This window comes from Caretta caretta, chromosome 14 (assembly GCF_965140235.1).
Source record: "Caretta caretta isolate rCarCar2 chromosome 14, rCarCar1.hap1, whole genome shotgun sequence".
Taxonomy (NCBI): Eukaryota; Metazoa; Chordata; order Testudines; family Cheloniidae; genus Caretta; species Caretta caretta.
In genome coordinates, this window is record NC_134219.1 from 1,747,632 (window position 1) to 1,762,230 (window position 14,599).

General features: G+C 52.2%; 1 protein-coding gene across 21 annotated transcripts in view; it reads right to left on the bottom strand.

Moving 5' to 3' along the window:
• Positions 1–14,599, bottom strand: part of RBFOX3 (RNA binding fox-1 homolog 3) — a 353,230-nt gene that overhangs the window by 250,860 nt on the left and 87,771 nt on the right. For 15 of the 21 annotated variants that reach the window (XM_075119157.1, XM_048819355.2, XM_048819340.2 and 12 more), the window contains exon 2: positions 7,549–7,675. The gene's annotated coding sequence lies outside the window, so the exon portion shown is untranslated. Of the gene's footprint in view, positions 1–3,331; positions 3,423–7,519; positions 7,676–14,599 lie in introns of all 21 variants that reach the window. The other 6 variants (XM_048819350.2, XM_048819336.2, XM_048819333.2 and 3 more) reach the window with 2 other exon arrangements.

Consider the following 14,599-nt stretch of genomic DNA (forward strand, 5'->3'; position numbering starts at 1 on the left):
AAACAGTGCCCTGCAGCCACCACTCTACTCTCCAGCCTCCTGCACAACCCCATTCGCAGGGGCAACGGAGCAGCCTTGCGGGATACACTGGCCCTGCCCTGTCCATCCCCAACTCTGAAACGCACCCCTCCCCCTGCACAAACCATGGTCAAAAGGCCCTTCAGAGCCACAGAGGGGGGGCAGGAATGACCTCAGACATCATGCCCACTCCACACGTATTATTTATAAGTCAACTCACACCCAAAGCAAGCCACAGCGTGAGCTCCCATGGCGTCCTGACCATTCACAGACACCACAGGAGCAGCATCTCTGGCCATGCTGCCTCAGCATTGCCCCCAGGCAGAAACACATTTCCGGACAGGCCAGGGAAGTGGGATATTTATGGGGAGTTGTAGTCACCTGCACCCTGAAATGGGTATTAATCCATATTCACCATTCCTGGGTTGCCATATGTATATCCAAGGATATCGCAATGAGAAACCCATTTTTAACAAAGCCTTGCACACAGCACCTCTTTGCCCCATTTGCACCCACATAGCCACTAGCTGCCCACCCCCTACCATTCCTGTTCTCTTGGCCAGGACACAAACCTTTCAGGCTGGGTTGCTTTAGGTTCTTCTAAACTAACAATTTGAGTTCAAGCCAGTTCTGAACAAAGAGATGGCAAACTGTGACCTCAGAGATAACTCAGTCAAGAAATAAGCGTTTGACTTTGGTTTAGTTGCCATCTTATTGAGGGAAGTTCTTCAAGAGTGCCTAATGGATTTAGGAGCACACATACCATTTAAAGCCAACGGGATGTGTAGCTATTCAGAAATGTTCAACGTCTCCCAAAAAGCCCTACTCTCACGTGTCGCGGTTGTGAAGTACACCTTCTGATGAAAGAACCAGCAGCGCTAGCTATTCTTTGTGAGCAGTAGTAATAATCAGTTCTTAGCACTTTTCATCCAGAGATCACCACACTATTCTCCCCATTGTACACAGAGGGAAAGCGATATGCCCAAGGAGACATGGTGAATCAGTACTAGAGGTGAGAACAGAACCCAGGAGTCCTGTGTCTTATCCAGTGGAACAGAGTGCTTTGGCAACGCTAGGGCAAGGGATTCTCCCATCTCTGTGTCCTGCACAGGTCTGTGGTGCCCTGAATATTCCTAGCCCAGGAATCCTGCACCGGCACCCCAGCCCATGGACTCGCCTTTGTGGTCCCATTGTTGTGTTGCGAGATTGTTTCCATACAGGAGCAGCCAGCAGAGCCGCCAGCTCCCAGCTCTAGTGCTTAACGCTACATCTGGAAACTCTTCTCACCCTTAATTGTTCTTAATGCTTTAACACACCGAGTGACTAATAGACACTAATTGGGCGGCTTTAGCAGTGAGAGCACGCAAGGAACATGGCTGGCTGCGCCCTCTGTGCCGAGCTGGTACTCTCCCAGCCGTATATCTGCCATCACATTACAAACATCATAAATCACCAGCAAAAAAAAAAAGCTAGACTAATTCTCTCTGTTGTCCCTCTGCAAAGAGAGGCACAGAGCCTGAACCCTGAGTGCAGCAAAGACAACTTGAGACAGAAGCAGACAGCTTCTCTGACCACTTTCATTACTTCCAAAACCATCACAACGCCACCCCTCAAAACCATCCCATCACAGCGCTGACTCACATCGCACGGCAGCCACTCGCTCAGGGACGTTTGGTTCCACTGAAGGTAGTTATGAGCTGTGCATTCTGGACCTGTCATTGAAGCTCCACAAGTGAGAGTCAGCTTCCACACAGAGCCTGACTGGATCCCCCCCGACAATCTAACTTTCCGAAAAAGGCTCCTTTGTGCCCAGAACATGCCATTCTCCATCACTCCCTCAACAACATCCCACAGCACAGGACCTCTCTCCAGGGGTGTTTAGCACAGGATTTGGGGAAGCACACACTTCACCGTTACTGCTGATGCAGGCAAAGCTCCACTCCTGCTCAACCCACTTTTACATGCTGGGTACCCCCTGCGTTGGGTTCTGGTTTAACCTTCTGACCTCAAGCAGACACAAGAAGACAAGTGATGGATGGGCACAGGGGGCAAAGTAACTTTCAGAGGATTTATGGGTAGCAGGATGGCACTGCTGGGGAAGAAGAAATGTGTTGTAACAAAAGGGCTCAGGGTTTTACTACCAGGTTATGAAGTTGGAACGGACTTGTGGATATTTGGCATAGGGCTGCAGTGGTCTAGTGAGTTATGAGCTTAGGGCCAAGAGTTAGAACTGTTGGGGTCTATTCCAGGTTTGCCACAGACTTGCTGTGTGACCTTGGGTGAGCCACTTAGTGTCACTGAGCCTCAGTTTTCACATCTGTAAAACGGGGATGCCACGGAGCCATCTTTGCAAAGCATCTTGAGATTCCCAGGGGCTTGCTAAGTATAATCATCATTATTGCACACCCCATGAGTGCAACACTAGCTAGCACAACTGGTACTATCTGCTCCAGACCAGCCTAAGATGTAACTAACAGGGAACAGAGCAAGACAGGGCTGGAAGGCTGGACCTCCTGGGTTGGGTCTAGTCGTCTGCTATGGCAGGCAACCCCACCATATAATCCTATTCATACATTTATCAAGTTCCTTCCTCAAAATAGTTGGGTTGTTTGCCCCCACTCTTCCTAGTGGGAGGTTGTTCCAGAACCTCCCTTCTCTAATAATGAGAAATCTTCTAATTTCCAGCCTACGGTTCTGCCTACACCACAGCCGATGTCACTCAGGGGTGTGAATATCCCCACCCCGAGTGACACACGTTACACCAACGTAAGCGCTCATGTGCACAGGGCTATGCTGCTCACAGAGGTGGGTTTTTACGGCAAGGGGAGAGCTCTCCCATCGGATAGAGCATCTGGTGAAGGTGTATATGTACAGCGTTGCACCGGCAGAGAGTATCAACACAGCTGAGTCACTGCAGCACTGTACTTATAGACGTGGCCTAAACGTATTCCTGGACAGTTTGTCCCCATTTGTTCTGGTGCCAGCATTGTCCTTTAGCGTCAATAGCTCCTCGCCCTCCCTGGGGTTTACCCCCAACGTGTTTATAGAGAGCAATCCGATCCCCTCCGAGCCTTCCCTTTGATAGGCTGAAGAAGCCAAGCTCCGTTAGTCTCCTCTGGTCAGCTCAGATCTCCACTGCCCCGATCATCCTAGCAGCCCTTCTCTGCACCTGCTCCACTCTGAATTCAGCTTTCTGGAAGTGGGGGGACCAGAAGTCCACACGGTTTTGCAGGTGAGAACTTGCCAGTGCCTTGTACAATGGCATTAGTATTCCCCTGTCTGTACTGGAAATGCATCTTCGGATCGCACTTACCTTCCTCACAGCTGCATCAGTCGTCCTGTGATTGACAAGTACACCCAGGTCTTTCTCCTTCTCTGTTGTTTCCAACTGAGAAACCCACAGCCTACAGCAGAAAGCCTTATTATAGGGCATGACTCTGCACGATTACATTTCATCCCAGGGTGTTGGGCTGGCAGATCATTCTGTTGGGGGATATGCCCTTGAGCAGACAGCCCCTCAAGGCCAGGCCCTTTGGCTCAGGGAGTCTGGAGGGGGTGTGGAGGCCTGGTCTGCATGCGCACAGGACCGGCTGTTCTTACCCGCACATGCTGAACTAGCAGCAGCACGGCTCCGGACTACATCTTACAGGCTGACAGGTCAGAGGCGGAAGGCAGCTGCCCGCTATCCAGGCTGCCAGCTCAGCCTCCTCTGCGACCCTGGGAGCACAGGGCGTTCACTGAAGTTGCACTGCAGTAGGAAATAGACTCAAGTCTTGTTACACAGGGGCTAAGCCTCCCTGGCCATGTTTTCTATAAATCTCCTGGAATTTATTATACGATAACTAGCCTGGAAAAGCTAAATTAAATCCACAGCCAAGAAACTGACTTTCAAGCGTGACCTAATTTACTTTCTTGAAGAAGGGGGAGGAGCTGAGGGGGAGGGATGGGGTAATACCTAGACGACCTCTCTTTGCAGCTGCTCACACCTTCCTCCTCCCCCTCCTCCTCCTCTCTGCAGCCTCACCAGCCACTTTGGGGATGGAGCTGCACAGCCTTTCATGTCTAAGAGGATCTAGCACTCCCACTCACCAGAACAAAAGCACCTCAAGGGCTCCCCTTTTAGATGTTTTTTCCTTCAAGAAGCACTTTCTTCCCAGGGGGTTCCATCACATTTCAGACTGACAGAGAGTATATTTGCCAAAGCTAAGTTACACTGTGTTCTCTCCTTGATCCAGGCTGTTTCTCCACCCCATTAACCCGATCTTCATGCAAAGCACCCAGCATCCTCACTTGAAGTTTGTGGCTTAGAAACCAATGCCCTCTTGCAAGGCCTCAAGCAAGAACAAGCCCCTCCGCCCCCCACATGAGAGGGGGTTGAAGGATAGCAAGGAAAACAAGACAGCGAAAATGTGGGTGGGGAGATGCTAGGGGTTTGGAGAGTAATGGAGTGTAATGCTCTAGAGCCCAGAGGTTTCCAGACTGTGGACCACGGAGGCCTGACTGGCCACATGCAGCCAGCTCCTTCTCCTTGTTTCCAGTGGCTAAGGCTAGGTCTTCACCGCAAGAACAGGGACATTTTGACTCAATGGGAAAAACCAGAGAAGCCCAGACACAGGTTGATTTTACCTCAGTGTAGTTGAGATCAACCCTATACTCCCCACCTGGGGTGTTAACCTTGCCTACTTGGAGGTAACGACCACCTGAACCTCGCCTCCACTAGGGGAGAGCTCACTGGATGTCAAATACGCACCTATTGCTGCAGTGAATACCTAGCCTGAATCATAGTAAGAGACGCTACCTGTACATCAAACACTTCCCCCGGGTTATGATGTGACTGTAAACTGGAGGAGAGGGGGGTCCATTGGATGGCCCATGGAAGGGGAGGTGCCCACAAGACACTCAATCAAAGGCTGCCCTACACACCAGATGGAACCAAAATAGCTCAGCCACTAACTTGCTCTGGAATAGAAGTGACCTATTTCAGTGTTGCTTAAGTGGGTAAAAAACGACACAAGTTAAGTCAACGTAAGAGATTTATCTTGGGCCAAGACCAACCGCAAGAGTCTGGCACGGAAACACCATGTTGTGCGAGCTAAAATCCATTTATTATGTGGTGCCAGGTTGTGTGCAGACCAGCCCTAAGATGTGCTCCCTGGGTGAAAAAGTCTGAGCATCCCCTGCTCTAAGCTTCCACCTCCATGGGATGCAAGTCTGGTGATCTGAGCCTACTCCCTTTGCCCAGTGACTGAGACACCTCTAAGCTTTGGTACAATTCAGAATGACTGGCAGCCTCTGCTCAGGAAACACTCACGACTGCAAGAACAGGGATGCAGGATACAAGCTAGGACTGAGGTGCATCAGCAGAGCTGTGTGTGGGGTGCCCTTGGACCACAATAGCTAGCGGGGCTGCGAGAGGACTGCAGTGTACTGGCAGAGTAAGAGTAGGGGTTAGGGCAGGAATAGCCGAGTGCTGCTGTTCTGGACCGAGGCGCACCGCCAGAGTTGTGTGTGGGAAGCTTGCATAACAATGCCTGCCCACACAACGCCTGCCTGTAGCCAGCGTGATCAGAACCTCACTTGCATGAGCAACATCATCCACCCAAAGTTTGGTAAGAGACTAAAAAGCTTCAAGGTGATATACAGAGCTCAGCATCCTTTGCTCCCTTCAGACTGATTAATGCAGCTAAGGAAATATGCCTGGGCAGCCTCTTCACAGAGGCAAGGCTTCTCTTTAATCTGTCTCTCACAGTGACCTCTGCCCCCAGCACAGGGATGAAGATTCTTAAAATCTCGTTCCTTATTTTACGATTTCACAGCATGCACTTGAGATTGACAAAAGAACGGAGAAATTAACGTGCAAAAATCAGCCACTGCAAGGCAGAGAGATGCACAAAAGCCAGCCTGCCGAGCCTCGTGCTCCTCGGATACACAGCAGCAGGCTAGCTGGGGAGGGCCAGGCTGTTCCCACCTCCCAAAAACAAAAGGGACCACGAACTCCTGCTGCCAAAAGGTTACACGGCTGTGATGGAACAGAGCCACTGGGTCTGGCTTTGGCTCTTCTGAGATGTCTACACTAGATTATTTTTTTTTTTAACCTGGGGGTGGCTGCAACTAGCTATGTCAATGTAAAAATTACCTGGTCTCTGCTAGGATTTCACAGTGAGATCACGATCTCCAAGTAAAGACACTTTGGGGGGGGGGGGGCACTAAAGACATAGCCACTTCGGCATCTAAGAGGCCCTTACAGCCAGCTCTCCAGATCACATCCTGTAAGGAAAGGCCACATTTCCAAACCCGGATGTGTGGTTTGCCTGGACAAACAGGCACAGTGGAGCAAAAGGGTCCTTCTGCATGTGCAATAGGTCGCCCCAAGCAAACAATTCAGACATTTCTGGAAAACCCACCCAAGACGTGACACAGGCCCAGCATCAGTACTCGGGGTGGACTGTGAAACAGGTCTTTGCAACTGGGGGCAGAGGGGAGGGGCAACCAATTCTGCTGCACTAAAGGTAATGAAAATGGACAGAAAACCCCTTTTGCTGGCATTAGGCGTCTTTTCCATCTGCCACCAGCTGAGGTCAGTGCTCTCAAAGTCACAACTTCCAGAGACCGTTCCACCCGGCCTTGCTCCATCTGTGATCCTGCTCCACCCCAACCACTAGGTCAGAAGCCCAGCTCTGCCTGGCCACACCACAATCCTCCCAGGACACAGCGCACTTCACTGCTATGCTTAAGGCTGGAAAGGAAAGATCCTGAGGGCTGGCCTAGGGGAGAAGGTAGCAGTAGTGTAACCGAAGGTGTGAATGTAAATCCATCTTGTTAAACTGGTGTAACTGAGCAACGAACGGGAGAGGGGAGATGAATTAAGGGGAGGGGGGATACCACAGTGAGAAGGGGCCATATACGTACTTCCACAGACACACAGGGGAAGGGGGCGGGGGGAGCTATGCCACAGGGAACAGAGACAGTATTTGACAGTGGATCTCACAGAGGGGCTGTGGACATAGAACGTTAGTTTTGCATTATGTATGTAATGGCACATGCACATTTGTGCGTGACGGTGCAGGGGTGTTTGCATATGGGTGCATGCACGCACCTTGGTAATTCCTCCTCTTTCTCAGTAAGATTTTCCAGGTCTGTACTTGGAACAAAGCTTCTCCCCAGGCTGAGAACTATCTACAACCAGCTGGGGAGACAGCAGCCAGCAGGATAAATGCCCCCTGGATGTGCCCTCATGTCTCATCCTCCCACCAGGACCTGAACACTGTCTCATGGGGCCAGATCCTTCCTGCAGTCTTTCCCCTGAAGGTTCCCACTGTCCAGCTCCCTTCACAAGGGGCTGGAACCAGGGCACCTGCATAAACGTGGATGTGAAGTCCCCCTTTACTGGAATGCTTGTGTAAGATTTCCCAGGGGAGTGCAGCACGCACACTCCTGCTCCCCACAGCACCTAGAAGGTAAAATCTCATGTCCCAGCTGTACAACACCCAGTTTCCCCCACCTCCATTCTGCTCCGCAGAAGAGTCTCACCTCCAAGGAGGGGCACCTCTCACTGAGGGCACTGTGGGTCTGGGCCTGGTGCCGTTAATTCACGAACTTTGCTGGCCCTCAGAATCGGAGGCAAGAGCCGTCAGGGTCTCCGTGGCAACTTCTGAACCTGAAAGAAAGAGAGAGGGAAACTCCAGATCCTGTTCCCATCCCAGTGTCCTCATCAGTAATAAAGGAGGGAGGAGGATGCAGACGGCAGAAAAGCTCAGTTGTTTCTAAATGGCACAGTTTCCATGTGGCAACAGACTTAATTAAGTCTCTTTTATTATTATTAGAATATGAGTGCCTCATGGGTAGCAAACCGCTCTGAATCCCACTTGCATTGGCCTGTGAGCAGAAATGCAACAGCCCCATCTACCCAGGGACACTTCCACCGCCTGAGATTGTGGGCCTACCATCCGCTTTTCTTGCCCTACAGGATGGTCCCAAGCAAAGCCCTGCATCATCTTTGAGCTTGTATCTCAGAAGATCCAAATGTAAACCACAGGTGCCTTCTGCCGCAGCCCTGGCCACTTGCTGCTCCTGGCCACTCACCCCTGGCTACAACATAGCATTAAGAATCCAGGAACCCAAGCTCCCACTGTGAATGGGAAGAGTCGGGGACCTCTGGCACGTGTGGTCACATCAGTGAAAGGAGAGAGACACATGATGCCCTATACAACCCTGCTACATAGGCCGCCCTGGAGAAGCACATTTCGCCCCTACCCTGCTGTCCCTGGGCACAAAGCAGGTTAACAGCAGACGCTTCATTCCAAGCACAAGCCTGCATAAGTCTGGGGGCTTAACATTCCCTGTGTTAACATCTCTGGCTCAGCCTCCAGGTCTGAAAGGGAGAAGCAGTGCCCTGCTCCCTAGCTCAGCCAGCCCCAGGAGTGCAAGTACCAAGGCAATTCCTCCCTTTGTAGGGCATGGATGGCACTCTTGGGCTGGATGTGTGGAGGGTGTCCCACAGAGCAGTGTTTGGGGGATTCTTGGCTGTGCTGCGGACACCAGAGAAAGGCATAGCATCTTTAAATCCCTCTGCCTGCCCATTTCTCCTCCTTTCTTTGAAAGCTGCAGCTTCATCCCACATTGATCGCGACAAGTTTGTTTTGTTTTTCGGGACCCAATGGAATGGAAAATAATTTAACAGCTTGTCCCGTATTATAATGGGACTTTTTCCCTTACTCCTCACTAGGAAGACCATCAATCACAGCACTGAATAGAATACATTCACCCCATGACCTCAGCCATGCAGTTCCCCCACCCCCCACCTGTGAATTATGGAGACCGCATCGCTCGGTGGGACAGGCTCAATGCTCCAGCTTCAAGCTGAAAGCAGAGATTTATCCCCTTGGCAGAATAGGGGGCAGAGGCCAGAAGATAAGTCACAGAAAAGCCGCAGGAGCCTCTCTCAAGGTCCTCCAAGGTTGGCTCATTAAAAAGCAAGGAAAGGAGAAGAAAATGCCCGCAGTGGCGCAGCTCACAAATAACCCTCCAGCTTTCAAATAAAAGAAAAGCTGAAAGGGAGCCTGGCACACCTGGGACGGGCTCTGCAGCAATGCCAGCTGAGCTCACCCGTGGAAACACCTGCTGGGAGGCCGTGCTGCAAAGAGCCTAGGCTGCAGAAGCTGTGAAATGGACAGCTCCCTGAGCACCCATCTCATCAGGGAGCCAGGAAATGACCCCATCAGTGCTCCTATGGGGGCTGCCACGCTCCATCTGGTGCAGCAGCGTGACAGCCCCCATCTTGCACTGCCTGCCGTGGCACTGGCGGAAGGGAAGAGAGAGGGGAACAGCCATTTCGTAGCCCAAGCAGCCCTTCGGACTCTAGCCAGGGGGCAGACGCAAAGCAGGGCAGGTGGAATCCACACACCACGCACAGTACCGCCTCTGCCATCTCGGAGGAGATGCTGGGAGAGCAGCTCCCTTCTTCCCCAGAGCTGCACAGCTCGCTCTCCTGCCCCCAGTGTTGCAAGGGCGAAGGGCAGGGTAATGGGAGCAGGTGTTGCCTTGGGTGGAAACTGTTCATCATACACAGTACCAGCTGTTCAGCAGGCCCAGGAGAAGGCAGATCCCACTGACTATGGCACAAAAGGCAGCATCCCTCCCTCAGTGGTCATGCCCACCCCTCCTTCCCCAGAAGACCCTGACACAGCTGCCAGAGTAGAACCCACACCCCCAGGAACAGGCAGGGACCAGTTCTGTGGGATTCACCCCTCATGGTCCATAACAGGAGTAGGAACAGTAGGGCTGCTGCCTGCAAGCCTGTGCTGCACCCAATCCCTAACCAGCAGCTGTACCATGCGGGGGGCTGGTGGGATTCTTCCCTTCTTCCTCCTGCAGCAGCTGAGCAATTGGCCTGGGCTGAAGCCCCTCCTGGGAGACTGGCGCAGTCTTGAAGGGCAGCGTGTGGCCTGCTATGCACAATCGTGTTCCCTGGCTAAATAATTAAACCTCTGACTGGGAACCGGAGGGGCTTGGTAATTGAAGTAACCTCAGGCCGCGGAGGTTCCATATGGCCGGAGCGAAGCAATGCAGCCCCCAGCACCGGCGCTGGCCCAGCTCCCAGCAGGAGGCAGTGGGACACGGAAGTGCTGGGCAGCAGAAGGGAACAAACTCGCTCTCCAAGTGGGGGCAGCTTTGCTCTTCATGTCTCTCTCCATCCCCAACTGCCAGGCTCTGTGCCCTCCTCGCTCCAGCTAGGATGGGGTCTGGCTTGGGAAACGGCACTTACTTGGCTGCATGGGGGTGGAGAGAAGCTGCTGGTGGACCGCCCCAGGCTGCCTGCCCCATGCACTCTCACATGCAGCAATGGGCCCCCCCAGACCCGTTCCACACCACACACACCCAGAAATCCAAAGAAAGAATGCAGACAGGGTGCTGGTACCCCAGGGCTCTTCCCCAACCCCCAGGAGCCAAGGAGAGAGGGCCCTGGACCTGTAGGGAGCCTGGAAGGAAGAGCCGGAGGCACAGGCAAAACGAGAACAGGGATACACCATCAGGAGCGGAGGGGAGCCTGGACAGAGATGCTGACACTCGGCCAGACACCAGGCCAGGCCCAACAGGAGGGCCACTGGAAAGAGCCTGCTCAGATGGTGACTCCAGCAGAAGATGGCCAGACAGCTCAACCACCCGAGGCCCCACTCCTCCAGCAACCACCAACCTGGGGGCAGTTCTAGAATTCCCACCCCCAAGGACCGCAGCAAGGAGCCTGCAATAGCAAAGGTAAGGCGGACACCCATCCTGTTACCCCCGCAGCATGGCTCATCGGCTGCCATGACAGTCACAGGCAGATTCCCATCAGCCACTCCAGGAACAGCTGTTTACAAAGTCATCAGCAAGTAAAATCCATCTGCCCATTCCCAGACAGAGCATTGTCTTGTCTGGCCTGCACTCCTCACCAGCCAGGAAAGGGAACAATGGGCAGTACCTGCTACAAGAGGATCCTTCTTCAGAGGGGTTAAAGCAGTTTACACACAGCTGGCCTCCCACTGAAAGACAGGAGCCTATGGAGAGGGGAAGTGACTGGGCCGAGGTTATAAAGTCACCAGCAGAGGTTGGAATGGAACCCAGGAGTCCTGGTTCTCTGTTCCCTGTTCTGATCATTAGTTAACACTGCCTATGGCAGCCAGCCCTCCCCCTGCTACATGCATTGGTTATCCACCAACCTGCCAGGCTGCTCTTTCTCTCCCCATAGCTTGCTCCAGCCCTACAGTGGTTTAATATGTGCTGTAATGAAGAAGCCAGCAAACTTGGAAACTTTTAGGTGCTTTCCAAGAACGAGAACAAAGCAGCAAATTCATGTATTTCTTCTCAGTGTTCAAATCCCAGAACGTCCCCTGCCCTGCGATCCCGCCGCACAATTCAGTCACAGAGTCTCTTCACATGAACAGGAAATTGCTCCTGGAGGAAGCTGTGCCCACGGGGCCCTGTAGACAGGAGGGAGGCCGCAGGGAAGCCCTGCTGGGCGGAAGGGTGATGCTAAGCCTGTCGGTGGAGGGAACGGATCTATCCTGATCCTGAAGCCATTCTCTGCTTTACAATAACTAATTAGCCAGGGTGAAAGGTTACAGCAGGAACTCCCAACCCTGCTCCCCCTCATAGCCCTTTCCAAGCCCTCACTAATTAAGAACCATCTTCTGCTCATCACACGCTGAACTCAGTCACCCATCCCTGCCTGGCAGCATCAGAATCCACCACTGTCACTGAACCCGGGCAGCCTCTTTTCCCTGGACTTGGGGCAAATGCACTAAACAGCACCAGTCCTCTCCTAAATGTGCTATCACAGACTGAATAACCCACATGAGCTCTGACCATGACATAACACATGGGGGCGGGGCGGGGGGGGGAGGGGAGGGAGGTGTTGGACTGAAAGATACAAACACAGACCCTGGAATCCCCACTCCTGGATTTAGCACCAGGGAACCTAGATTCCTGCCACAGCATCCAATCAAAACTCACCACCCAGCACAAGGACACTGGGCAGAGTAGGCTGCTGCCCTCCCGGGAATGAAGAACCTCAAGAAGTTCTCCGGCACTGCACAAAGCCAAGCTCCACTGCAGAAAGTGTTAATGTTTCCATCCCACTGCAGAACACATGACACACAACCCAGAGAAAGAACAAACCTGGGAAGTAACTTTGTACTAACAAAAAGCTGTGACCTGCCCAAACTCACTGGAATTCCCCTTCACCTAACTACACCCCCTCCTAGTCTGCCTACTCCTGATTAACATGCACAGCGAGGTGGCAGCTTGGTGAGAGCTTCCAGCTTCACCAAAGCTCACTCCTCCCTCCGCCCCCACACTCCATGCCTCTCATCCAGCCCCCTCCATCAGATCCACCTTTGAAGTCAATTTGTCATGGCCCAGTTTTCTAAACCACTCTGCAGAGAAGCCCATTTGCTGTTCTCCCTTAAATTAATCTGTTTGTGGCTCCTCTTCCCTCTCCCTCTGATTAATTTTAAGTTACAAGAAACTAGCTCCAAGTTCTGGGTTAAATGGGGATTCAATTGTTTGAGATTTTTAGAGGGGTTTTTGATCACACATCAAGCTTTTCTTGTCAATATCTCACACAGCTGCTGTTAATCACCAAGAAAACCACAAACCCATATGCTGGGCTCTGAGCTCACTGACAGCGCCAGGGTAAGAAGGTTCCATGCACATCACATACCAGCAACTGCAGGGTTAGGAGAGCCGGCACAGAACCGCTCTCCCAGACATTCTGCCAGCTGATAAATAAGGGGGAGGACCCCGTGCTGAACAAAGTCCTATTGCAAATAAAGAGGGCCTTCCCCAGAACTTCCCAGCCTTCCAGACACAGGGAAAGGCACCCAGAGACCATTTCAGCTGAATGCGCATGGGCGCCTAACCCCTATTTGAAAAAGCCAGTGCAGCCGCTTGTCAGTTGGAGGTAAAGGCCCAAAGGACAACATCTGAGCCTGTTAAAGAACTCTGGTAAATATGGGGTGACTACAGCAGTGCGGCCCAAACTTTTCCTCTCCCACCCCCCTTACCAGTAATGGAATGTGTCTGCACACACACCCTGGGCTGGGATCAGGAAGCCACGACTGGGAGCGGGCCCAGAGAGGAGCTGGAGACAGAGTGGGGCTGGGTGGCGCTCTGTCCCAGCCTCCTATAGGGGCTGGCCAGGGCCCTGCCATGCACCCCGCCCCGCATTCCTCTGCACCCTAGGGTGACACACTCCACAGTTTGGGGACCACTGCTCTACAAGGTGTGCAGGGTTTTTTAATCAGAGTTCCGAGACTCACTACCAACAGCTCAGCTCCCCGATGGCCCATAGTGGGAGTGCTGCAATGGACCGAGCTCAAGGCACTGTCTGAGGGCTCATCTACATTTTAAACATGATAGTGGTGTAGCTGCAGCACTTCAGAGACCACCCTACCTATGCTGACAGGAGGGCTTCTCCCATCAGCGGAGCTCCTCCATCTCCCCAAGAGGCAGAAACTAGGCTGACAGAAGAATTCTCCCAACGACCGAACACTGTCCACACTGGGGGTTAGGTCGGTTTAACTGTGTCATTCAAGGGAGTGGATATTTCACACCCCTGAGCAACAAAGTTATACCAACCTAATTTCCTCGTGTGGACCAGGCCTTAGAAACACCTCGTCTTCAAGAGCTAGAGACCCCAACACATCCCTAGGTAAAATGTTCCAATAGTTAATTACCCTCCCTGTTAAAAATGTAGCCCTTATTTCTAATCTGGCTTCTAGCTTCAGGTTCCAGACATTGGTTCTCATTAGTTATCCAAAGACTCGTGGTGCTGAACAGACCTACAAACACCATTGTTAATGCCGGTCATGTTTAACGCAGGGCCAAGTTCCAGGCACTGCTGCTTCACTCCTACTGTGCAATAAAGCTGCAAACCTTAAAACGGGATGAAATACAATAGGATTATTTTTTCAGTATCTTCCATGCTCTAATGCAAGCCTGTGTGTGGGCAGTGAGGGTGGAGAATTGGGGCTGGGATGATCTGCACCACCAGCCTGTGAGCAGTGGGAGTCTATTATTTCCAACAGGAGAGCATCTCATTAAAAAGAAGCAAATCTTCCCCTATGCAGAAATGTGTTCAGACCCACCAGAAAGCCTCTGCCTACAGTGTGCAAACACAGTGGGGCTGGAAGCCCATTGCCAAGCATGGCTGCGCAGCTCCCTCTACAAACTTTTACTGCACAATAAAACATTGTGATTAGTTCTACAAACCAAAGCCAGCAGAACCCCAAGGAAGGGACAGAGATAAGGGAAGCCACTTGCAGCACTGGCAATCCCAAAACTGACCCAGCAGATGCAGGTAAGAAAGGGGAATTTGGGAGGTGCTGCATGGCCTGGGTTTGGTCCGGCTGTGCCTGTCTCTCTCTAACACAGACCATGCTCCACCAGGGACAGACAAAGGGAACATTCCCAGGAAAATATCTCGCCCTTTTGTCCCGAGCAGTGAGTCAAAGTTTGGTGCTCTGGGAATGTTCCAGTTGGAAGTAGACAGATGCAGTTTTGTTTATTTGCAAAGAATGTATGAAGTGCTGCATCTCTGAAT